The sequence below is a fragment of the Triticum dicoccoides genome, chromosome 1B, assembly GCF_002162155.2.
Source record: "Triticum dicoccoides isolate Atlit2015 ecotype Zavitan chromosome 1B, WEW_v2.0, whole genome shotgun sequence".
Taxonomy (NCBI): domain Eukaryota; kingdom Viridiplantae; phylum Streptophyta; class Magnoliopsida; order Poales; family Poaceae; genus Triticum; species Triticum dicoccoides.
This window is the reverse complement of record NC_041381.1, coordinates 659767126-659789718: the sequence shown is the minus strand read 5'-3', so window position 1 is coordinate 659789718 and position 22593 is coordinate 659767126. Positions and strand designations below refer to the sequence as shown.

Below are 22593 nucleotides of genomic sequence, written 5' to 3'. Positions count from 1 at the left end.
GCAAAAAAGAAAACACACCAAATGTCACCCAAAATTTGTTTTGCATGAAATTTGTCAAACATGCTTGCGACACCAAATGTCGCCGACGAAACACGGGTGCTCCATTTAGCATGAAATTTGTCAAACATGCTTGCGACGCTAACACGAAGGTCAACAAAAACAAAATCTGATTTATTATTTTTTTACATTTTTATTTTGAATTGACTGTTCATCCAGCCAAAACGCCCCTGAGCAATTTAGTCCGGCCGGTGAAGCCATCAACCTGACTTTGCCTCTTTACTCCTCACCGCTCCCTCTCCGTCATAAATCTTGCTGCCCTATTCCAGCGGCAGTGAGAAAGCGGAGCCTCAGCTCCGGGCATTATCACGTCCCTGCACCAACTTGACAGCTCACATTCTCCCCCCGACGCCGAATCCCCTTTCTCCCGGAGCCTCACCAATTTGGATCGACGACGCAAGGCCGCCGGCCGGAACCCAGTCGAGTCGAGCTCCTCCCGGCGCGGCCTTCAGCAGTGCGCAGCGCTCCAGCTCGTCTTCACCGTCCAGCCCGAAGAAGATACAGGTATGGATAAAATCCTGTTGATCTCAACACATTCATGGCCGTAGCCCTTGCTTACTTTGCAGACCAGCGGACTAGTCTTCTGATCTGGATCTGAACTAAAATACTAGGACATGAAATTATTCTGCCGAGGCGAAGTGCCTGCCGCTTGTGATCTCCGACTCGCATTTCCTTTAGGTGCCAGGCTGAGTGCTGCAGAGTGATTTTCAGAAACAGGGCTGCTAGAATGTTCAGAAACCGCTGCTTTGCCTCCCGCAAATACTACCTGTAAACTCATCCTACGAGTCGTTTGGCATAAATCACAGCAGCATTCATTTCCCTCTCCCATATATACCATCAAAAATTCAAATAGGCATACGAGTGTGGTTACAATTTCATTTGAGTCTCCCACAGCCACAAAGTTGCTGCAAATTTAGGATGTCAGTTAGCACTCATCAAGCCTTGTGAATAAGACGAAAAGTAAGTCAGCATCCACCTCCAACCTTGTTCGTCTAAGTTATCTTTGCAAGTAGCTGGATCTTTTCATGTGTAGGGTTTGCAAACTCGATCTCAGTTTACAAGAATATAAAGGGAGGCTTTTTGACATAACCAGAATGAGCACACATAACATCGTTTTCGTTCAGCTGTCGTTTTCGTTTCTGTTTATTGACAAAATTTCTTATCCAAGAAGCTTGGGTATATATGTATTTTCTCTTTTGTTGTATAGTGGTTTTGTCCATTTGATCTGTTTTTTTATGGTGGTATCTAGCTTGCCTATTATGTTTGTACTCTCACAGTAGTAATGTCATGTGCAAGATCTGAAGTGTTGTTGTTGGCTTTTCTCGTAGGAGAACTAGTATTTTGTTTCTGTACAGTGTCGTTGGCTTGTAAATGATAGCAATTTCTATTTTTCGTTTTTGCTTTAGTGTGCAGGATCTGAAGTATCAACCTCTTTGATATTCCTTCTCCCGGCAGCGGCGCACTTCGTCGGTTTTGTCCCGCTCGGCACTCTCCTCCCAGGCTCCCACCCAGTGGTCAGCTCTTCTCGAATGTTGTCGGCCATGCTTTTGCTATTACTTACTTTCTTTTACCTAGCTTGTAGTGATTTTCCTCTCTGATGAAAGATCTATAAGCTGTATGGTTTGATATTACATTTGTGTCTTGCGAACATGACAATAATCAATAAAGAGTAAAAATGCTACTCATATATCTAGTGCTAACCATACACTTGAATAGACATTAATTTCTTTTGGCAAGAAAATTTCAATTTTCAAACTTCAATCTTTTGTGACCACATTAACTCTTCAATCTTCTAGCGAGATTGAAGGAACATTCCATGGTTGATGATGAAGCTGGTTTGCAAGGGTCTTGACTTGCAAAATGATGTTAATTATGAATTTGTATTTATGTTTAATATACTCATTTATAACTCCGAAGTGTCCTTCAATTCTGACATTCCATAGTTCTAAAAAAAATATCTGACATTTTATTTTATTTTGAAGTGTGTTTAAATCCTGGTTAATTATTTGTAGTGATATATTTGTGTTTATTCATGTAAAATGCTTTGTAAAATTCTATGTGAAATAGATGGTTCTGGAATTCTGTTCACTGATGTATGTGTAAAGCCAGTTCCAGTTTGAATCTGTGATGTAATCTGATTACACAGCACCTCCAAACGCAGTCTTGTAACTTGATACCTTCACATGTATGAAACAAACAGAAAAGCACTCCGTACTTCCAATCAACAATGTGCTTTGCAGATGCATTACGCTTTGAAGCCCTTGCTTTGCATTTCGCTTCAGCAGACTAATCCTACCCAACTATATATGACTTCCCTGCAGTTTGCCGGTGGAGACCAAAGATGAAGCGGAGCAGCCTCGCGTGCGCGGCCATCGTTCTGCTCGTCGCGTTCGGATGGCTCGCAGCTTCTGGAGACTGCAGTCTTTCCCTCAAGTTTTGCGTCATGAGGGATTGCAAGACCAAAGGGGAGTTCTGGAAGTGGAAACCGGACTGCTTCTGCTGCGTCGTGCAGCCGGGCGTTCCGTGCTGGCACACGGTTAAGGAGTGCCAGGCAAATTGCCGGGCCTGCAGCCCCAAGTGCTAGCTAGGAGTTACATGTGTGATCATGAGTGTGTCTATGTCCAATGCTAGGAAAACCTGCAGTATGTGATGATGCTGCGCCCTGTTTGCTGTTGCAACCCCTGTGTGTGGTGCTACGCCTGTTTGCTGTTGCAACCCCTGTGTGTGGTGCTACGCCTGTTTGCTTCTGTACTGAGGTGCGAGGCTGGGTTCTGTACTGAGGGGCCAAGCATCCCTGCTAGGCAGAGCGGATGGGTTGCTCCAGCGGATAATATGAAGAAAATTAATGTTGATGCCGCTAGCTTTTGGAATGCTTCGGTGGGAGCTGTGGCTGCTGTGTGCATGGATTTTCATGGAAATTACATGGGAGCTTCAATCTCTATGAGCGGAGAATTTATATTGCTTCTAAGCCTGGGAATAGTTTCACATCCAAACCAAAGCTAGTCCAGCCCATAGCACTATACGCCCAGGATTCAAGCCAAACCGATCCAAACCAAATCAGCTAGAACCCAGACCAAACCAAATTGTATGCTTTTTCAACCCAACCCCATCCAGATTGTTTCTGATTTTTGGATTGAAACCACAAACTCGAACTATGGACAAAGCCCTTAACGTGAAAAGGGCATAAGCAGTCAACGACCAAGCCCAATCAGGGATAATAATTTCTAAAGTGATATGGGCAATCCAGACCAAGCTAAGAGCATCTACAGCCACAACCTGCAAATCTGGGCCCTCAAACGTACACGGCCCCGTCCGGCGCATCCGCGGACACTGACCGGACACTTCTCAAATCCTATCGTCCACATCCGTGCATCTCATATTCGGTCTCTATATCCTTACTAAGCATGCAACGTGGAACTAAACAACGTAGATCATCAAACACACATAGAATCGGACATAGAAATGCACATTCCAATCATCAAAAGATCACCAACGGATCTCCAAAAGATCGCCAAAGTTCACATAATTCATATAAACGACGGACAAGTTTAAACTAGATTACTGAAAACTTGAAATTAAAGACGGAGACAGTGGAGCTTCACCACTTCCTCACCGAGCCTTTGCCTTTTCGGTCGCCGGTGCACATATAGGCGTCTGCGGCTGGTGGTGGACCTTGGTTGTCCGAGGAGGAGGTGAAGCTGTCGCGGTCGCCGTTGTTGTCATCAGAGTCGGAGAGGACGATGAGCCCCTTCATCCGACGGACCGCCCTGTCCTGCTCCCGCTTCAACTTGGCGACCCGAGCCTTCTCCGCCGCTGCTTCGTTTGCCCCGCACTCCGACTGCTCAATAGCAAGCCGGAGCGCCTTGGCGTTGTTCCGCCGGAGGCGGCGAGCGTCCATCTCGCCGTCGTGAGGGACCGACGGTGGACCCATCCGAGGACCCGCGTGTCCTCGTCGGGCTCCGCCTGCATCCCACGCCGGCGGCGCACAGACTTCTCCGCATTGTCCCTCTCCCATGCACGCTGCGCGCGCCTCCAGTCCCGGAGTGCGCGTGCAGGCCGACAGCGCGGGCACTAGCATCCACCGCCGCCCGCGTGGAGGAGTGGCCGGCGGGGGAAGGAGACGGTGCGAGGGCGATGCAGACTACGTGTCCTAGCTTCGTTGCATGCGGGCCAGGAGGGTCCAACTCCGGTGTCCGCGTTGCGTTGGCGTGGGAGCTGCGACGATGCTCCAGATCCGGAGCTTCCGTATGTGTCCACCTTGGACCGCTCCAACGCAATGCGGAGGGCTATCTCCTCCTCGTAGTCGAGCTCGAAGCCAGGTTCGCTGTAGGAGCTGGACATCGGAGTTGATGAGAACGGAATTAGAGAGGAAGAGGAGAGGATGAAGCAAGAGAGAGTGAGTTAATATTCGAAGTGAGGCGCCAGAATTAGGGTTTTTGTGAGACAGTTGTGGGATCGGTGGTGGGTCGGGTCAGTCAGGTAGACGCACGCGGGCGTTTCAAGGCCGCCCCATATCTGCCCTATATTTGGGCTAGATATGAGAGGTACCGGTCGGCCCGGGCTTTTGTCCGCGATTTGAAAGGTCCGATTGATCGGGTTTTTTTTACCAGTCAGTGACCGACAACCTGTCAGGGCGTTCGTGACCGGTAGCATGTCTACCTACAGAGGCGAGAGGTCGCGGGTGAGAGAGAGGGCCCACCCACCTGCCACAAAAGCTTGGCGTCAATTGTGCCGAACGCAACATCGTTGAACATTTTAATGCCAATTGAACAGAGGTAAGTGTTTCCAATCACTCGAAACATGATACTAGTAATTAGGGAAAACGGGAAAAGAAAAATCAAGCAACTGAAACAGAATTTTTTCAAGCAACTGGGTAAACTGCAGGACAGTGGCTTCATTCAAGCCACTGAGACGCGACTGCAAGTTCGGACGGGACAATCCTAAGTTCGCAGAAATGTCTTGTTGTGTCCGCCCGTCCTTGTTGTGTCCGCCCGTGTCCATGTACGACGCCTGATTGCGCTCCTGGATTGGAGGGTGGCCGACGGTGAGATGGAGTCGGACATGGGATAAGGACCGACTCTCTGGAGTGGAGGCGCCGCCGTCTCTCATGCCCTACTCTTTTTCATCGGAGTCCGTGACTTGCACGTCGTCGGTCGATGTGAGGTCGACGATGAATCTGTTGTGGTCGGAGTCCATGACGTCCACCACGAGCGGATGTGGCACCCTGGATTGCCGGGCACTCTGTAGCGGCGCCGGAGAGTGCGACTCCACCTCGCCGGCGCCTGCTGCCTCGCACGACAGGCATGTCATGCCATATTTGTGCCGAACGCGGCGCAGACGTGCACCTCCGCGACGGATCAGGAAGTGAAGGACTAGGAAGGGAGCTTGAAGACGGAGGAGAATGGGGTGTAGTGGAATGCGGTTAGGGTTTCATCTGTAGTGCGGATAGAGTTGAATATACATGTGGTCCGAAGGGCAAAGTAGGCCGGATACGTGTTGTCTGGAGTGAAAATATTTTGCGGTCCGACAATTCAAACTGAAAAAAAAGGAAAGAAACCCCAGCCCCATCCCACTCATTTCCATTCTTCCTCTCCTTCTCCCACCGCCGCCACCCCTCCCCCCCACCCCCACCCACCGGCGACCTCGCTCCCGGGCTCCGCCGTTCCCACCCACCCCGTCCCTCGCCTTCACTACGCAGCAATCGAGCAGTTGGTCAGGCGGTGGCCAGATCCGCCACGGCCGCCACGCTTCTTCCGGATCCGCGCCATCCTCCAGTGCTCCGATTGAGGTGCGCCGCGACGGACGTGCTCGAGGTCCCCAATCGCGCCACTGCGTCCTTTCTCGGGCGACGACGCGACCGTGCGGTTCGAAGCCGCCCTACCGCGATCCCAAGCACTGCGGCTGGGAGGGCATTTCCTGCTCCTTCCCCAACCTCAGGAGGGTCCAGTCCAGTGCTGAAGCTAGAAATTTTGTGAAGCCTGGGCAAACTTGAGCCTAAGTATAAAATAGCTCCAAACATCTGAGTTTGGTCCAAGGAGGGTGAGCGGGTGGGGGCATAGGCCCCCTCGGCCTCAACATAGCTCCGCCAGTGAAATATGAAGTCAAAACATAAGCCTAGTAGTCCTGCAAATGTAATTTTTAAGTAAACTATTATATAACATATTAATGTTCAGTTTCATCGAACAAAATAAAGTTGAGACTTAGACAACATAAGTCTTAGAATGAGGCCATGCATAGGACCAAATCCCATAGCTCTCGGGGTCCCATCCACCCTTCTACTATCGGTTTCCGGGTGTGAGCCAGATGTAGAGCTTGGATTTGAATATTGCTTTGACCATCATGTTGCTAGAAAATTCAAAATTATAGCCATCCAAATTAGCTTCCAAACGTCCTAGAAAGCGTTACAAGATAAAAAAGAAGGATTTGTAGTGCAAATAAAGTACGTGTTGTGACTTGTGAGCGTGTTCAAAGTAAAGAACTTTAGAGAATAGAGATGGTCAGATAAAACATACCAATAATATGCTAAAGAAAATCACGAGGGAAAATTCTTGTGGTAAGTGTGAGTGCTTGCTCTACTAACCAAATTTTACCATCTATGAAATTCAGTAATTTCAAAATTGAAGTTATCATGTAACTATCTGAAACAAATCCATAAACCAAAGACTAGACTTTTGAGGCCGTGATCATCACCGGAGGTCAATTTCCCATTGTCTGACCTCAAAATTTAAGCCCTAAATCTACCAATTTCCAAATCAGTTAGTAGTCTTATCTGATCGTCATAAAGAGGATGAGATGACGAGTTGTCGAGGATGTAAGCCGTTCCTGAAAATGGATTTGCTCTGCCCAGCACTTCCTCTGCATCAAGGCCTGCCTCCGCTTGTTGCCAATCTGTCTCACAATACGTACAAACGGACAGCTAAAGTGCAGAAAAGGGTTGTGATTGCTCGTGTTCCTCCCAAGTAATTATTCTGGAAGAAGCAAACTTAGCACCCCATGACCGTTGAACATTATGCTTGATATAGCCAAGTTTTTTTAAAAAAGTACAAGTGTGAAAAAATAACTTACATAATATTCCGCTTCATTATTATAAAAACATCATTAAGTTTGTGTTAACTTAAATTTGCCACTATGATTGTCAATAAGATAAAATAGTAATAATTTCACCAGAAGAGATCTTAGCTGCAAATTCTCTATGTATATTATCATGCTTTTCGAAGCAAGTCGCCTCACATTTTACTTCAAGAAATTAAATTATCGTGTTTAACAAATAAATAAATTTTGTCGCGTTTGGCGACTTTTTCTCTTATGCATCAGATATCTTATGGCTAACAGAATTAAATCTAAGTAATATTTTTGGTATGCACAAGATCAGATTTGAGAGATACGAGCCGAAAACCAAAAAGATTTCAGCTGATGCCATCTATTCATACGTGGTAAAATGAGTGTTTTTTTTAGAAATGGAGGTATACCCCCGGCCTCTGCATCATGATGATGCATGCGGCCTTTTTATTTAAAATCCAGAAAGAGTCATCACAAAGGTCTTACAGCTCGCAAATGGAGCAAAATAAAGCACAAAGACAACCGGTATGGTGATAATAAGGACCAGCTCTCTAGACTCGTATCCTGTTATGCGACCGCCATCCGAACCGGTTGAATATAACCCAAGCCACCATCTCCCATTGGTTACACCCAGTAACCAAAAGCTCCCTGGAGTCCGTAGGAGTGAGTAAGGACCACGTACGGATCCAAGCTGTAGCTCTGAAGATAACCTGCAAAAAAGTTAAGTTGTGTTGTCTGTTAAAAATCATATCATTTCTGCAGTTCCATATAGCCCATAATAGCGCACATATTCCAATCCGAATACGAGCTGCCGTGATCTTTTCAACCCCAGCTAACCACGTCCCAAACAATGACGCAATATCTACTGGAGGATTGATATTAAAAGCTATATGAATCATCCTCCAAAGTAACTTTGCAAGTGGACATTCGATAAATAAATGTTGTATTGTCTCATCCTAAGTACAAAAACAACACCGCGAGTTACCTACCCATCTCCTCTTAAGTAAGTTGTCCTTTGTGAGTGTTACTTGCTTGTGGACAAACCACATGAAAATTTTGATCCGCAAAGGAACTTTAACCTTCCATATATGAAGGGACCTCGGGATGGGGCCAGAATTAATCAGATCCGTGTAAAAAGATTTCACCGTAAATATCCCATTTTTAGTTAACTTCCATTTTGTGGAGTCAGGCACATCGGAGAGTCGAACTTCAATCAATCTCCGAATCAAGTGCATCCAGGCAAAATGAGTGGTGATGTAGACGTGTGGGCGATCCGCAAACGCCAATACGTGTGGGTGTTAGTTTTTCAAAAAATTTAACTAGCCCATTGTTTATCACATACGTGTATAGGTGGACCCTTTTTGAATCAATCGTGCATGCGTGCCTAGCAGTAAAATCTGCCTATTGTTTATCATGCATGTACAATGTCTCACAGCCAACGAGCCCGGGCAAGTGCCCGGGGTGGCTGGGCGCTGGCTCCGCCCCTGGTCCAGTCCATGTATGTGTTCTTCCCCCGTCCTCCTCCTCCATTCATCAGAGCTTCCTTTTCCCCTCTCGGTTGGATTGCTTCCTCACCTCACCCGTGGATGAACAATCCTCTTGTTTTCGTGTTACAGTCTCGCCAAGCTGCAGGGGACGGCTGGAGCCGACCGGGACCGGAGCAGAGGCCTTCTCTTCCTTTCTCTCCGGTAAGCCCCGACCCGCCCTCCCTCCTGTTACGCACGGCGAGTCGATCCGATCCAGGTCTCCGCTCTAGTCCCATTGCCACCAAGATTATCTCTGTTTGTTGCACCACCTCGTTTCCAGGGGCATTAGGGACGGGGCCAAGTTTCTTTCCTGTAGGTTTGGATGGGTCGGTGAGTGGACGGATGTGCTGAGGTCGCTGGTTGCTCGTATAGATTGCTGCGTGTCCTCGCCTGGCGCTGCTTGAACCACTATGCTATCTAGTATGATTGATGCAATAACCATCCTTTCTTTTCCCGTGAACCGTGCCTCAGCTGTTTGCTTCTTCTCCATGCGTGAGTGGATTTTATTGTTCTACTAGTCTCTTGCTCTGTTGGCGAAGAAGGGCTTGGTAGTCCCTACTTCTTCCCCTATGCTGATGCGACTGGTTGAGCCAGTCTTGGTTCCTATCTTTTTATATCGTCTCATGTTTACATACCACCCAATTTTTTTTGAGCTATGAAGCAACCTGTATCGGCCTCAAATCCCTTGTTTCCTCTTTCAGAGCTCGGCACCAGAAGAACCTACATGTCCAGAGCTCTGCATGAGAACAACCTATTTCAGAGTAGAGATCAATAACTGCACCGAGCTCAGAGCAATCTATGTATGCCACCAGCCATCTGGCTGATTTCTTTTTTTGGAAAAGGGGATGTACCCCGCCTCTGCATCAGAAAGATGCATACGGCTTACTTCAGAGTCAAATACCTGCAAGGAGGCATCCCTCTGGAGCTCGGGGAGCTCGTCCATCTCACCATCCCGTAGCACAATCATCAACTATTCCGTCAGCCTGTGCCGGAGCTTACTCGACGCCTCCTGCCCTGCCCCTCCTCCGGTGACGGCTTCTTCATCGACTGGTAAGCCACTCGGTTCTTCTCCCCTGCTTTCTCTTTGTCTAATAAATATGGGTTTAGTTCTGCGACCATGCAAGTTGTGATCCAATGTCTCCTATCCTGTTCAACATTGTCGTTGATATGTTGGCCATTTTGATAGGTCGGGCAAAAGAGGCCGGGCAAGTAGGTGGCTTGGTGCCTCATCTAGTCGATGATGGTGTGTCCATCCTGCAGTACGCTGATGATACAATCATCTTTATGGAGCACGACTTGGCTAAAGCGAGAAATATGAAGCTGGTACTGTACCTTTTCGAGCAATTGACCGGTCTGAAGATCAACTTCCATAAAAGCGAGTTGTTCTGTTTTGGTAGAGCCAAAGAGGAACAAGATGCTTACAAGCAACAGTTTGGTTGCGATTTGGGAGCTCTTCCGTTCACTTACCTAGGTATCCCCATTCATCATCGTAAGTTGACTAACAGTGAATAGAAGTGTATCGAGGACAGGTTTGAGAAGAAACTGAGCTGCTGGAAGGGCAAACTCATGTCGTATGGAGGCCGATTGATTCTCATTAATTCGGTGCTCACGAGTTTGCCGATGTTTCTTTTATCCTTTTTTGAAGTACCAGTTGGAGTTAGGAAAAGGCTGGACTTCTACCGGTCACGTCTCTTCTGGTAGAGTGATGAAACAAAGAGAAAGTACCGGCTAGCCAAATGGGATGTTATTTGCAGACCAAAATACCAAGGGGGTCTTGGGGTTGAGAACCTGGAAGTCAAGAACAAATGCCAACTCAGTAAGTGGCTATATAAGTTATCTGCAGAGACTGAGGCAACTTGGGCACAGATTCTTCGTAACAAGTATCTGTACTCTAAGACCATGTCGCGGGTGACAGCTAGACCAACTGATTCACCTTTCTGGAAGGGGCTAATGAGGGTCAAAGCTACTTTCTTTAATAGAACAAAGTTTATTGTCGGTGATGGCAATAACACTCGTTTCTGAGAGGATACTTGGCTAGGTGATGCACCGCTGGCACTTCAGTATCCGTCGCTATATCGTATTGTGCAGCGACGGGATGCTCTGGTTGCAACAAGTTTGCAATCCACTCCTCTTAACATTCAATTTAGGAGGGTGCTCGTTGGTGACCGGTGGGAGGCTTGGATTCATCTGGTGAGTAGACTGATGGAGGTTCAGCTTACTCATCAGCCCGATCAGTTGTGTTGGAAGCTTACTAAATCTGGTGAATTCACAGTCAAGTCGATGTACATTGATGTCATCAACTTTGGTGTTATTCCTAGTTCCAAACATGTCTGGAAAGTAAAGGTTCCTCTGATAATCAAAGTGTTTATGTGGTTTGTCCATAAACAAGTCCTTCTAAAGAAAGATAATTTGATTAAGCGCAACTGGACAAGTTCTACTAGGTGTAGTTTCTGTGATCGGGATGAAAATATCAAGCATCTTTTCTTTGATTGCCCGTTGGCGAGGGTGTTATGGCGCTCGGTGCAAATTGCTTTTAACATTACTCCTCCGAATTCGGTCAGGTCGTTTTTTGGAACGTGGCTTGCCGGTATGGAGGCCGAAACAACTAGACAAATTCGAGTAGGAGCATGTGCGTTGTTATGGGCGATTTGGAACTGCAGAAATGATTTGGCTTTTAACAGGACAACAACTATTCATTTTTTGCAGGTTGTATTCCGGGCTACTGCGCTAATCCGTATGTGGTCATTACTCACTCCGACGGAGGCCAGGGCGTGTTTGGTTACTGGATCTGTCCAGTGGAAGATGGTAGCGCGGGATATCTTCAACCGGTTTGGATGGCGGTCATGTAATAGGATAGGCGATTAGTTTACCTATCTCTCTATATTATGTCAGCCGGTTGTGGCTTCTGGGCCTTGTTTTATTTCGCTAGCTCTTTGTGAGCCAGCCTCCTTTGTTGCAGCACATTGCAAGACTTTGTTGAACCACTTTATTTATTTATAAATATGGCCGTATGCATCACTCAGATGCAGAGGCCGGGGAGTCTCTCCTTTTCGGAAAAAAAAAGTTTCACACTTGTACTTTAACTTCCTGTTAATGCTGAGTATTCAACATTTACATCCCCCCAAATAAAGAAGAGTATTTTGCACTTGACTTCTGAACAACTAATCGTCATCTACCAACTGAGCACCATGAGTCTTTGGAAAGAAAAACATTAGATATGACTAATAAATGAAATATTTACAGAACTCTCAACCCATGTTGCTATTTGGTCAAGGATATCTGCAAGTGTAATTGTTTGGTCATGTGAAAAACAATGTGGTATATTGATATTTAAAGGGAGGCGCTGACCTAAATGGCGCTGACCTACAAGGAGTGAATACAGCACACATTGTGCTTATACCAAAAAAGGAAACACCTGTTGAGATAAAGGATTTCCGACCTATTTCACTCGTTCACAGCCTGCCAAAGCTAGGCTCAAAAGTCCTTGCAAACAGGCTTCAGCCCTTAATCCCGTCTTTGGTGCACCCGCTGCAATCCGGATTCCTCCCTGGACGAAGCATTATCGAAAACTTCTTGTTAGCAGCTGAACTTGTACAGCAAGCGAAGAAGAGACATATGCCCATGATTGTCCTTAAGCTTGATTTCAGAAAAGCATTTGACAGCGTCAGTTGGGAGGCCCTTTTCAAAATCCTTGCTGCAAGGGGATGCGGAGACAGATGGCTGGGATGGATCAGCTCTATACTATCTTCCAGTTCCTCAAGAGTTATGATCAATGGTGCGCTCGGAGAACAGATCAAGCTGAAATGTGGATTACGACAAGGAGACGCCTTGTCGCCATACCTGTTCATTCTTGTGGCCGATCTTCTACAGAGATTATGCATCGCGGAGCACCAACTGGGCACCCTTGAACACCCACTTGCGGCACATGCGCCCTTCCCTGTGCTGCAGTACGCAGATGACACCTTGATCCTCCTAAAGAGTACGTATGAACAAGCCTTAGTTATCAAACGGATACTCAACAGTTTCTCTGATTTCACGGGGCTACACATCAATTTCAACAAAAGTACCTTCGTCCCCATAAACATGGACGACGACACCTGCCGCAGAGTTCAGGACTTACTGCAATGCCAGATATCCTCTTTCCCCTGCACCTACTTGGGTCTGCCCCTCTCCACAAACAAGATCACCCACGGCCTGCTCATGCCGGTGATCCACAGGGTTGACAAACGACTGTCTGGTTGGCTAGCCACCTTCCTCTCTTGGGGTGGGAGGCTCACACTTATAAACTCTGTTTTGGCCACTATACCAAACTACTTCATGGCATGCTTCCACTGGCCGAAACAATCCTTGGACAGGCTAGAACAAATACTCAGAGGCTTCTTATGGCAACGCAAGAATAAAGCATCTGGTGGACAGTGTCTTGTTGCCTGGGACTATGTTACTTTGCCAAAGGCCAATGGCGGCTTGGGAATCAGGGACCTCAGGGCTCATAACTTTGCCATGATATGCAAACTTGCATACAACGTTCTGCAATCAAGTGGAATACCGTGATATGACTAGTTCGCTCAGCAACACTGTCAGCATACCATGCCCATGGATAAACATCATAGAGACACGGCTACCTGGAGTTGCCTGGCATCAGCCATCAAGACAGTCATAGAATCAACGAGATGTACCTTGGGAAATGGATCCAGAATCTCCTTCTGGCACGACTGGTGGTTGGACTGTGGAAGGCTGAAATTCTCTTTCCCAATTCTCTTCACCTTTGCACAATCGCCTTATTGCACTGTTGCCTCGCAGTTCACTGATGGACACTTGAGCGAACATGACTGAGAGACCGCCCCGGGCGACTCCCCGGGCGACTCCCCGAGCGACAGCCGGGGACTCCGCCGCGCTGTGTCCTCCTGCTGTGGCTGCTAGGGCGGGCATCGGCGGTCGCTTCTGGGCCCTCCTGGCTTCGGACGAGGAGGAGGCCGACGGAGATAGCGACAACTCAGAGTACTCGCTGCCGTCACCTACGCCTTCGGATCTGATTTGCGATCTATTTCATGCAGGGTATGACGAAGATGAGGTGGCCATTACAGTGGACACGGTTGTGCCGGTGGAGGATCCGGCGAGGATTGGGCTTCGTCCGGACGAGAGGAAGGAATTGGTACACCGTGTCGTTCACCGGAGAAATGCGGCTTCGGCGGTCAGGCCGTGGAAGGGACCGTTGCCTAAGGTACGCCTACCAAACCTTACCTTGTTCGATTTAATACATCCGGATTCATGGACGGTGGTCAAGAAGAGGAGGGCTGCGCATCGGTTCAGAACCAGATCGCTGCCGGTGGCGGCGGCTGTGTTGCCGACGAGGCTGCCGAGCGGGATCCGGGCGAAACGCAGCGAGCGATTGAACAATCTGCTGGGCCGCTTTGGGCCGGACTCTCCGTGCGTTCCTGCTTTGCTAAGTGGGCCGGATATGGCTGGGTATGAGGCCCAGGCCATACCGGACGCCACATGCACAACTAGCGCCGCATGCACGGACGTAGTTTCCGCATCCGCGTTCGTATCGTCGTCTTCCTCTAGGGTTCGCCGGCGTGGGACGCCCTTTCTTCCTCCGTGCGGTCCTGGTCGGGCTTGCCGGATCCCGCCACTGCTTCTGATGGCCGGTCGAGGAATGGGTGGACCGCCGGCAGTGCAGCCCCGCGCGGCTGCGAGTAAGGCCGGGGCGATCGGGCCGCCGCCGCCGCCTGGGAAGGCTGGTCGAGGGGCCCCTGGCGCGGGGAGCAGCGCAGTCGACGCCGGGCGAGTTGTCGCCGGGGCCGGGCTTGGCGCTCCCGCCCCCTCCGGACGGGTTGGTGGCAACCAAGGGGCACGGCCGCCCGTGCCTGCGGCGGCTCGGCCGCCGGTGATGCCTACGGGCAGTGGAGGTCCCCGACCTTTGGGGCCTTCGTCTGCCAGGCTGCCGGACTTTCCTGCGGGAAGAGGAGTCCCTGTAGGGTCGCGACCTTCGGGGCCTTCGCCTGCCAGACCGCCGGACTTTCATGCGGGAAGAGGAGCCCCTGCAGGACCGCGACCTCCGGGGCCGTCGCCTCCGGTGGCCACAGTCATGGGCCGTGGCAGCGGGCCTGGTGATGTGGTGCCGGCCCCGGGTGGTGCTCCGCCTCGGGCTGCTCCGCCGCCGCATTATGCAGCGAGGCCGGCTCAGTATCGGTCAGGATCTTCGCAGCCTAGGAAGGAGTGGACAGTTCGAGAGTCTGTTGAGGCGCCCCGTGATCAGTGGGGTGATGATGGTGTTGATGCTTATGGAGATGGACAGCACCGCGGTTCCTCGTCTACCGGTGGAGGCCGAGGCTATGCATGGCAGAGTGACGGGTCTGCTGAGAGACCTTTCCTCGGGCCTCCTGGTGGCTTTGTCGAGGGGGCTTCCGGCCCGGACCCCCGCCAGAGAGATGGATTCCATGGACGTCGGGGTGGTCGGGGCGGAGGCCGTGGTAGGTTTCGTCGGCAACCTCCGCCTCCGGTTGCTGTTGACCAGAAGGTTACCGCGGTTGAGACGGATTCTGCTCAGTCTACGGATGTTACTAATCGGGCTATGGAGGTGGTAACGACACTGGCCAAGGTTGATGTTCCGGTGCCTGGGGCTGCAGATGAAACATCAGACATGTCTGACTCCGAGAGGGCGGCCAAATGGGCGCGCAAGAAGGAGAGGATGCTGTGTTACCGGTGTGGTGAGAAGGGCCATTTTATTGCAGAGTGCGTCGCAGAGCTGTGTGACTCTTGTGGCAAGCTTGCACATGATTCGGGAGATTGCCCGTTAGTGCGTGACCAGGCTCCATCTCTGACTATGTATGGGCTGTACTGTGCGGAGCTATTGTTCTTCGAGTCCCCGGCGGCGAGGGAGATTCCCGAGGATACACAGTGCATGACTACCGGGATTGTGAAGGCAACTCAGGGCGAGGTGACTGAGGCTCAGATTATCCACAGACTTCAGGAGTTGGCGCCGGGGGACTATCAGTGGGAGCTGGTCGGACTCGAAGCGAATGTCTTTAAGGTGGATTTCCCTTCTGTGGAGGATTTACAGAGATTACTGAGTTTTGGCTTGTGTGGAGTTCCAGGTACTACGTGTATTTTGGAGTTTCACGAGTGGACGAAGGTGGAGCCTAAAGGCAAGCCGCTCACGCAGATCTGGCTGCGGTTTTCTGGGGCCCCATCTAAGCCTCTGCAGGACGTTCGAGTTGTAGCCAGTATGGGTATCATGGTCGGAAAGACGGAGAGAGTAGATATGGCTTTCACTCGGGCTCATGGAGTGGCTCGGATATTGGTGAGTGTTCTGAATGTTGACTTCGTGCCTGATGTCGTTCACTGGACATATAGGGGAGAGGTATTCCCGCTCGACATAGAGTTTGAGGACATTGAGATGTTCGCTGGCGAGGTTGCTGGGGATGATGTTGATAGGCACGAGAGTGATGGTGGTGCAGGAGCCACGGGGGCGCCAGACGAGTCTGCTCGAGAGGGTTCGACCAGATCTCGTCCTGATGCTCAGTTGCCTGGGGAGGGGTCCGGAGCTGGTTCCACTCCGCCTTCGATACCCACGACGACCCTGCGGTTTGGGTCCTTTGAGCCTGCTTCTGCGCCTCCCAAGCTATGGAGTGATAGGGTAGAGGCTGATGATGAGTTTGAGCACACACTTCCTTCTTTGGACTCTGCTGAGACTGCACTTCGGGATGTAGAGCCGGAGGTCGCTCCTATTTCCCTTGCTATGCCGGTTGAGGTGGTTCCCACATTGTCATCTATGACCGAGGTGGGCCTTATGGGACGGGGGTCCAGGCAGGTGGCCTTGTCCTCTTCCCTACCTATACAGACGTTGGTGTCACCGGCCATGTCGGGGGACGCCAGCGATAGGAGTGGGAGCCCGAGGCAGGTGGCTTCGGCTCCCCCTCCTCAGGCCCTGGCTATGGCGCCATCATCCCCCGGGACGCCCGGGGAGGAGGGGTTGGGGCAGGTGGCCCTAGACTCCCCTTCATCGTCTGCGGTCAGGAGGACCGCCCCTACTATGCTTCGCTCTGAGCCGGTGGGCGGTGCAGGAGGAGGGAGTGGGCAGGTGGCCCCAGCTATCCCGCCTCTTGCCATACCCGCCGGGCACTTGTCTGAGGGCATCTGGAGCCCGCAGCTTTCCCATTCTAGAGAGGAGGTTGTTGCCTTCGGCGGTATCCCAGACCCGGTCTCGACGGGGAGACGGACCAGTGCCCGCGTTCTGGACCTTCCGGAGGTGGACGATATGCAGCAGCGGTGCGCTATGAGGGCGGCCAAGCTTCACGATGCTGCGATATATACTGGTATGTCCGTCAACATATCTAATTCTTTATTGCATTTTGCTCCTGAGGAGATTGTTAATAATGCAAACCAATTAGGAGTTTCTCTTGGCGCTAATGATATTGAAATATCCAACTCGGTGAATGATATGTTAGATTTAGAGGCGGAGCGGGCCTTAGAGACTATTAGTCATCTTGCTGCGGTCAAGCCCATGAATGATGAGGAAATTGAGGAGTTAGGGATAAAAGTGCTAAATAATCTATGTGCGGACCTAGCACCTTCTAATCAGGAGTCGGAGGGCGAGGATGTGCCCTTAGATGATGCAGATAGCAATTCCGTTCAGCCCGGTTATGAGGACCGGGTGAAGGAGCACCCCAAGCTAAGGTGTAAGTGGAAACGAAAAATTTATCCCGACTCTGCTGTTCGTAGGAGTGCTAGGATTCGGACTGCTAAAAAATTCCATGATGAACTATGAAAGGAATCTTTTGGAATAGCAGAGGTCTGAAAGACTTGGCTAAAAGGAGGTTTCTTGCTGAAGCTTCTCTGGAACATCGGTTAGATTTCGTTGCTCTGTCGGAAACTGGTCGAGATAATTTTGCGCCGCAGTTTCTTTCCTCTCTTGTGGGTGGTCTTGAGTTTGATTGGCATTGCCTCCCGCCACGAGGTCGATCGGGGGGCATCTTACTGGGTGTGAGATGTGATGCCCTTGAAGTCCGGAGTGTAGTAATGGGTGATTTCGCGGTAAAGTTTCGAGTTAGGTCTAAAGTTGATGGGTTCAACTGGGCGTTGGTAGCGGTCTATGGTGCCGCCCAACCCGAGCTTAAACCGGAGTTTCTGGCGGATCTGGTTCGGATATGTGGGTCCGAACAGCTTCCGATTTTGGTCGGGGGTGATTTCAATATCATTAGAAGGAGAGAGGAGAAAAACAATGATAACTTCGACGGCAGGTGGTCGTTTATGTTCAATACTATTATTGAAAGCTTAGATCTAAGGGAGATAGAGCTCACTGGTAGACAGTTTACCTGGGCTAATGCTCTGCCAAACCCGACATATGAGAAGCTTGATCGGGTTCTCGCCAGCGTGGAGTGGGAACAAAAGTTCCCTCTTGTTACGGTGCAAGCTCTCACGCGGGGAATCTCTGATCACGCACCTTTGTTCGTGGACTCAGGGGAGCCGAACCATATAGGAAACAAAAACACATTCTCTTTTGAGATGGCCTGGTTCGAACGCGAGGGATTCTTAGACATCATAGCCAGGGAGTGGGCTAAGGGTGTTGGAGGAAGGACGGCGGTCGAGCGCTGGCAGAATAAAATTAGGCATTTGAGAAGCTTCTTACGGGGTTGGGCTAAGCATCTAAGTGGGGTGTATAAGGTTGAGAAGGATAGACTCCTCTCTCTTATACAGGCATTGGACGTAAAAGCTGAATCTGCGCTGTTATTGCCTACCGAGCTCCAAGTTAAAAATGAGGAGGAGAAGAGGCTGAAAGAACTTCTCTGCGAAGAAGAATTGAAGTGGGCTTTGCGTGCCAAGGTCCGCAAGGTAGTCCAAGGGGACGCAAATACTCAATTCTTCCACCTCATTGCTAATGGTAAACACAGAAAGAAGCGGATCTTTCAGCTAGAGCAGGATGAGGGTACTATTCTAGGGCAGGATAATCTCAAAACCTATATTACCGAATACTATAGACAGCTATTTGGACCGCCGGAGGCCAATTGTGTGTCCCTCGATGAGTCCAGGGTTGAGGACGTGCCTCAATTGACTGCTGCTGATAATGATATCCTGGCTGCCCCGTTCTCAGAAAAGGAGGTGTTTGAGGCTATTGCACAAATGAAAAACAATAAGGCTCCCGGTCCGGATGGGTTCCCGGCTGAGTTTTATAAAAAGTGTTGGCACATTATTAAGGGGGATTTACTACCTATGTTTCATGATCTATTCTCTGGATAGCTTCAATTATTTCACTTGAATTTTGGAACTATCACCTTGCTTCCGAAGAAAACGGATGCTGCGAGGATTGAGCAGTTCAGGCCGATCTGCCTCCTCAATGTTAGTTTCAAAATCTTCACCAAGGTCGGAACTAATAGGCTCACACAGATTGCGCAATCTGTGGTGCAGCAATCCCAAACTGCTTTCATGCCGGACAGGAACATCCTTGAAGGGGTGGTTGTCCTTCATGAAACGCTCCATGAAATCCATTCCAAAAAATTAGATGGAGTAATTTTTAAGGTGGATTTCGAAAAAGCGTACGATAAAGTTAAGTGGCCATTCCTCCAACAGGCATTGCGTATGAAAGGTTTTGATGAAGCCTGGCGCCGACAGGTCGAATCATTTACGCAAAAAGGGAGTGTGGGAATTAAAGTGAATGACGACATAGGTCATTATTTCCAGACACATAAAGGCCTAAGACAAGGAGATCCGATGTCCCCTATCCTGTTTAACATTGTGGTGGATATGTTAGCAATTTTGATAGGCCGGGCTAAGGAAAATGGTCTAAGTGGGTGGGTTGGTTCCTCATCTTGTGGAGGGAGGTGTTTCCATCCTTCAGTACGCCGATGATACAATCATCTTTATGGAGCATGATTTGGCCAAGGCGAGAAATATGAAGCTTGTGTTATGCCTGTTTGAACAATTAACCGGGTTAAAGATTAACTTCCATAAGAGCGAATGGTTCTGCTTTGGTAGAGCCAAAGACGACCAGGAGTCTTATAGGCAGTTGTTTGGGTGCGAGTTGGGGAGTTTACCCTTCTCTTACCTTGGTATCCTGATTCACCATCGTAGGCTAACAAACAGAGAATGGAAGTGCATCGAGGATCGTTTTGAGAAAAAACTGAGCTGTTGGAAGGGTAAGCTCATGTCATACGGAGGCCGGTTGATTTTGATTAATTCGGTGCTCACGAGTATGCCTATGTTTCTCTTATCTTTCTTTGAGGTCCCAGTTGGTGTTAGGAAAAGACTGGACTTCTATCGGTCGCGCTTCTTTTGGCAGGGTGATGAACTTAAAAGAAAGTACCGGCTTGCTAAATGGGACATCATCTGTAGACCGAAAGACCAAGGGGGTCTCGGTATTGAAAATCTTGAAGTCAAGAACAGATGTCTTCTTAGTAAGTGGTTGTGGAAGTTGTCCGCCGGGACTGAGGCCATGTGGGCGCAGATCCTTCGTAACAAGTACCTCCAAACTAAAACATTGTCCCAGGTCGCAGTCAGGCCGACTGATTCGCCTTTCTGAAAAGGACTAATGAAAGTCAAACAATCTATGTTCAATAGGACGAGATTTGTTATTGGAAACGGTACAAGTACCCGTTTCTGGGAGGATACTTGGCTTGGTGAATCACCTTTAGCCATTCAATATCCGTCTTTATATCGGATTGCTCAACGACGTGAGGTGTTCGTGGCAACGATATTCCAATCTATCCCCCTTAATATTCAGTTTCGACGGTCGCTAGCGGGCAATCGTTGGGAAGAATGGCTTCATCTAGTAAGGAGACTAATGGAGGTTCAACTTTCTCACCGACCCGATGTATTGCGTTGGAAGTTGACTAGATCTGGAGTATTTACAGTTAAATCAATGTATATTGATGTTATTAATTCGACTGATATTCCAACTTTTAAGTTTGTTTGGGCTGTCAAGGTGCCTTTAAAAATAAAAGTGTTTATGTGGTTTGTCCATAAACAAGTTATTTTAACAAAGGACAACTTGATTAAACGCAATTGGACAGGTCCTACTAGGTGTAGTTTCTGTGATCGGGATGAGACGATTAAGCATTTATTCTTTGATTGCCCGTTGGCTAGAGTTCTTTGGCGGACGATTCATATTGCTTTTAATCTTCCTCCACCGACTTCTGTCTTTGCTTTATTTGGGACATGGCTTCATGGGGTTGGGCCTGTTCTCACAAGACATATTCGAGTTGGAGTTTGCGCTTTGTTATGGACTATCTGGAATTGCAGAAATGATTTGGTTTTTAACAGAACATCACGGATTCATTTTTTGCAGGTTATTTTCCGAGCTACGGCACTGATCCGTTCATGGTCTCTACTCACTCCGATGGAGGCCAGGGAGCATTTGGTTACTGGATCTATCCATTGGGAGATGGTCGCTCGGGATATCTTCAACCGGTTTGGATGGCGGTCATGTAATAGGATAGGCAATTAGTTTCCCTATCTATTGTTAGCCAGCCGGTTGTGGCATCTGTTTTGGGCTAGTCTGTATATCTAGCCGCTTGGAGCTCTGTGTGAGCTGCATTTCTCTTTTTTCCTTTTGGTTTAGCTGGAGACTGTGGAACCTTGTTGGCACTTTTGCCTTTTTTTAATAAGATGGCCGTATGCATCGTTTTGATGCAGAGGCCGGGGAGCCCCCCTTTTCGAAAAAGAAAAAAAAACATCCGAATTTAACTCTGACAGCCACAAGAGAAATGGAGGCCTTACTGACGATTCTAGTTGGAGTGCATCCATCTCTTTCTCACACTGAAGCAGATCAGAGAAACCCTTTTATGAAATCTGGAAAGGTCACCACTGCATTCTTCTATGAGCTGCTCACGTTCAGGGGGATCCTTTGCCTAGCTGCTTCAAAGATATGGGACACTTTGATACCCAACAGACATCGGGTCTTCCTTTGGCTGGCTCTACGAGGTAGACTGAACACAAGAGATAATATTCTCAAAAAAGGCTGGACGTCAATCACAACACACAATGGCTGCGACCTGTGCCCTGCAACCGAAAACAGTAGCCATATCATCCTCAGATGCAGGCTTGCTGATGCTGTTTGGGAGCGGGCAGGCGTGCAAGACAAGGCAAGAAGCTCCAATGATCTCCAGGATTTTCTACTCGCCACGGAACCCCCTGCATATGGCAACCTCTGGCATATTGTTTTTGCAGCCTGCACCGTGTCTCTCTGGTCTGCCAGGAACGAGCAGGTCTTCCAGCACACACGATGGTCCGCTGGCAAGGCGTTGAGCACGATTGCAGACCTGCTGCGCCTGTGGAGTAATCGTGCGAATAACAATGAGGATAGGATTAAGCTGTGTAATTTTGCTGCTCTTTTCCATACCCCTTTTTCTACCTCTTTTTAGGCTTGGTGACGGCTAGCTGCACTGTCGCAGCGCTTACGCCACCTTCATGTAATCTGATTCTAACCAGCCGGGCCTCGCCCGTTTTGAATGCATAAGGTAGATCATGATCTACCTTTCCTTTCAAAAAAAATATATTTAAAGGGAGGCGTTTTAACATAACATAGTTTCCATTCAGCCATAGTTCCCTGCCAGGCTGCCACAGCCTGAAAGAACAATGGTGAATAGCAGCACATCAAAACTGAGTACAATCGCATAATTTGCTTTGCGGATTCATTATGCACTAGCCCTTGCTTTGCATTTCGCTTCAGCAGACTGATTTTTCTCACCTAAAACGTACTGAACTATTATGACTTCCCTGCAGTTGGCCGGTGGAGACCAAACATGAAGCGGAGCAGCCTCGCGTGCGCGGCCATCGTTCTGCTCGTCGCGTTCGGATGGCTCGCAGCTGCTGGAGAGTGCAATCTTTCCCTCAAGTTCTGCGTCATAAGGGATTGCAAGACCAAAGGTGAGTCCTGGAAGTGGAAACCGGACTGCTTCTGCTGCATCGTGCTGGCACACGGTTAAGGAGTGCCAGGCAAATTGCCGCTCCTGCA

At 49.1% G+C, this 22593-nt stretch overlaps 1 long non-coding RNA gene across 1 annotated transcript; it reads left to right on the top strand.

The window, feature by feature from the left end:
* The first annotated feature begins 346 nt into the window (after positions 1-346).
* On the top strand, positions 347-2393 carry LOC119311524. Its single transcript, XR_005151099.1, has 3 exons — positions 347-561; positions 1464-1571; positions 2379-2393. It is a non-coding gene; the product is annotated as an uncharacterized LOC119311524 (long non-coding RNA).
* The last annotated feature ends 20200 nt before the right edge of the window (positions 2394-22593 follow it).